This window comes from Lipotes vexillifer, unplaced genomic scaffold, assembly GCF_000442215.2.
Source record: "Lipotes vexillifer unplaced genomic scaffold, Lipotes_vexillifer_v1.1 scaffold604, whole genome shotgun sequence".
NCBI classification, from domain to species: Eukaryota; Metazoa; Chordata; class Mammalia; order Artiodactyla; family Lipotidae; genus Lipotes; species Lipotes vexillifer.
The window spans coordinates 528,107-531,788 of record NW_006798979.1 but is presented as its reverse complement, the minus strand read 5'-3'; positions in this window follow the sequence as shown (position 1 = coordinate 531,788).

Here is a 3,682-nt window from a genome sequence, read left to right as displayed (position 1 = left end):
CCGCCCCACCACAGGCTGCATAGGCACTCAGAGGAGGCTGCTCTCCTCAGCCCCCTTCCCACGTTTTACTTCTTCCCCGTAGCCGGTTATGTGTCAGGTCCTTCTCATCCCATGGGAACCAGCACCTGAACATATTTACCAAACATCAGCCTTGGTTATATTTTGCATATCATCCACTTCCAAGGGCGTTCAAATGACCTTCTAGCAGGGAAGCGCTATGTCTTGGAGAGTGGTGCCACCTGGTGGCCACAGTGAGTTAACATCCGAATTCTCAGTCCGGAGGAAGCCCAGTACCAGGCCCACCGCCCAGTGCACAGGCTGTGTGACAGCAGGGTCTCTGCGGCCCTGGTTGAGGCTCAGAATAAGCCCTGCTGTCCCCGAGTCATCTGTGCAATGGTGGCAGGGCTGAGTGTGTGTGGCCACAGTAGAAGGAGCAGCCCAAGGCTTCATGTGGGCAGTGATTGGGCAAGGATGCTGAAATTTCATCCTCCTGGAATCCGAGAACTGAAGGGTGGTTTAGAGACCAGTCTAGTCCCAACCACTCCTTTCTCAGATGGGCAAACAGAAGTCCAGGGAGGGGAAGTCTTGTGATAAATTAGTTGAAGAGGGAGGACAGGAACACAGGTTTCTGGGCTCCTCGATGACAGCCACCCATTGTAGTACCTCAGGACAGCTCACTGTGGCGCCTCGTATTTCTCCGAGTTTCTATCTTACAGGAAAAGAAAGAGCCACAACCTCTACTCCAGTATGAAACTTATTCCTCTTTCCCAAACGTCTACCAACTGGGTCCAACCCTACGGGAAGGAAGACCTCCTTCCTCCAGGAAGTCTTCCCTGAGCAACTGGAAATCTCCCTTCTGAAGCCCCACAGGCAGCCAGTCATTCAGCCCATAGGTACAGAGGGCCTGACGTAGACACTGGGATTCAGTGTTCACAAGACAAAGTCCTGTGCTCAAGGGGCTTACATTCCAGCGGGAGGAGACAAGCGATGGATAGATGGATGGACAGACAGTAGACAGATACATACATACATACATACATAGTTACACAGATACACAGATAGATACATAGATGATAGATAATTTCAGGTACTAGTAAATGCTTTGAAGATGATAAATAAAGCAACATGATAAGGAAGGACTTTGAATGGCTTTAGCAAGAGTGATCAAGGGAAGGTGTTCTGAAGAGGCTCAGTTGCAAAGCAGGACGAGGAGGGAAGAGAATTCCAAGCAAGAGGAACAGGACGTGCAAAGGCGCTGAGTCTGGGATAAGATTACCTGGTCCGGTCCCGGCACAGAGAAGATCAGAGAGGGGGATACTAGTAGACCTGGGGGAGAGTAGAGGGTGATGATACCAGGGAAGTGCGCAGAGACTAGACCTCGGGGTGACTTGGGTTTGTACGCTGCTCGCGACGGAAATCACGAGAGGGTTTAAGCAAGAAAGTGCCGCAATCTTATTTACACCACAGGCAACTCCCTCGTGTGTTAGTTAGTACCTGAGGACTCTGGCTCTGACACCTCCTCATAACCTGCAAGAAGTCCTTCCTCACCTGCCAAGTTGGAGTAGGTGCCCCTCCCCGTCTGGGCCCTGGAGTTAACATCTTCATGTCGCTGTCACTGTACCTCCCACCTTGTTTAGAATGAATGATTTATGTGTCTTTCTACTCGACTAGGAAGTAAATTCCTGATGTAGGGAGACAGGGGTAAAGAGTCCAGATCTGGAAGGCGGCTTTGGTGCAAAGACTCGCTCTACCCTTCAGTGGCAGCCTGGCTTTAGGCGATTTAATCACTGCCTTATGCCTCAGTTTCCTCGTCTTCAAAATTAGAATAATAAATAGCACATACTGCATGGAATTGTCGTTATAATTAAACAATATGTGTGAAATACCTCATAACAATGGCAGGTGCCAAGTAACCACTCTGTAAATCGTAGATATGGTTCCTGGGTGTTTTCTCAGGGCTCACACAAAGAAGGTCGGGCCCAGCATCTCTTAGGGCCTCTGGCAGAGGCGAGCATTACTTGTGGGGTGACGGGCCTTTGGAGGGAGGGGGTCCAGTCAGAGGTTCAAGAAGTGAGGTGCAAGGACTAGGCTGGCAGAAGTAAGAATGAAGAACAAAGGATGATTTGTTGATTTGATTATTCTGTTAGGCAGCATGGGTGAATGAGACAAAATGCCCTGTCATCTTTCAGCCCCTGGCTCTCCATCTGCAAAATGGCAACAGTGTCCTCTGTATTGATTGTCTCAGAGGGCTGCCGAGGGGCCTCATGTTACAGTAAGAGGAAAGGATTGGTAACCCGTCAGGTACCTCTGCCTGTTCATCTATGAGGCCACACTGTGCCACACTATGTGCCCACCTCGCCTCTCTCTCTGATTTCCCTGGGGGCTGAGTATACTGTAACCAGCTTAGCTTGCAAGCCCAAGCCTAATGCCTACATCACCTTGGACACATCAAATTCTGAACCATTTAGAGAGGAAATACATCCCTTTCTAGTAGCCTGGATCCTGAATCCTGTTCTGAAAGTCTCTGCCTATGCCTTGGAGTTTAGGTGCCACTTATGTGTAGTGGACACTAAACCCAGTTGATTCACCACCTAAGTATCTAACCAACCTCTTCCTTCCTCTCTACCACTGCTGCCACCTCCATAATTTAAGAACCCCTGGTCTCTTGATCTTCAGCGTAGCCCTCTGCAGGTCATCTTCCACATTGCTGCTGAAAGGATCTTTGCAAAACGAAAATGTTCAGTCCTACTTAACTCGTCTCAAAGATTCCTCATCATTCACAGGAGAAAGATGAAGCTGGAGAGTCATGGCTCTCTCTAACCTGCACTCACATTCACGTCTCTGACTCTGTCCATTTCACACCTGATGCTCCAGCCTCCCTCCCACAAACAGCTCCCTGTTCTGTGAACACACCCTTCATTTTACTGCTTAGGAGGTGAGGAGATGGTCACTAACATCTGTTCACTACTCACCATATACCAGGTCTGTGCACAACGTTTCGTGCATATATTCTTGAAATAAGCATTATTATTTTAACTGTATTAATTAGACAAGCTTAGAGAAGTTAACTAAGGCTCTAAGAGGGTCAGTAACTCAGTCAATCCACATAGCTAGAAAGGTCTGGAGTCAGGCTTCAAACACACACATCTTCTCTGGGAGCCTTTGCAACCTTTGCAATCTGATGAGTAGCTAGTGTCTTCTGACATCCGAGACAGGACAGAAGCACTGCTACACATCACCGCCTCAGGAGTCCTCTCCGTGGTCACGGTGGGCTTCCGCTTCCACAGCATGTGGTCCATACCCGTTCTTGATGCCAACCACTTCTCGCATGTATTATCTACCCTTTGAGCCTCATGTGTCCAGCCTGAACTCAGTCAGGAAAACAGCCACTGCAAGTTTGGCAGGAATCAGGGCTTCTATGAACGTGAGAGGAGCTGAGGGAGAGAGGTCTGGAAGGCTGCAGGCAGAGGACGGGAGAAAGTCAGGAATAACTTCCGCCTGAAGCAGTGAGGTAAGTGGAGACACCAGCGCTCCGGGGCATCTGAGGAGCCGCCATGTCTAGGGACCAGAGTGGGACCGAAGTGGAAGCCCGTGGACAGGCTCGCGAAGCCATGTGTCTCAACATCACAACCTCCCCACAGGATGGAAACACTCCACATCCACATTGCAAATCTCACGGGCA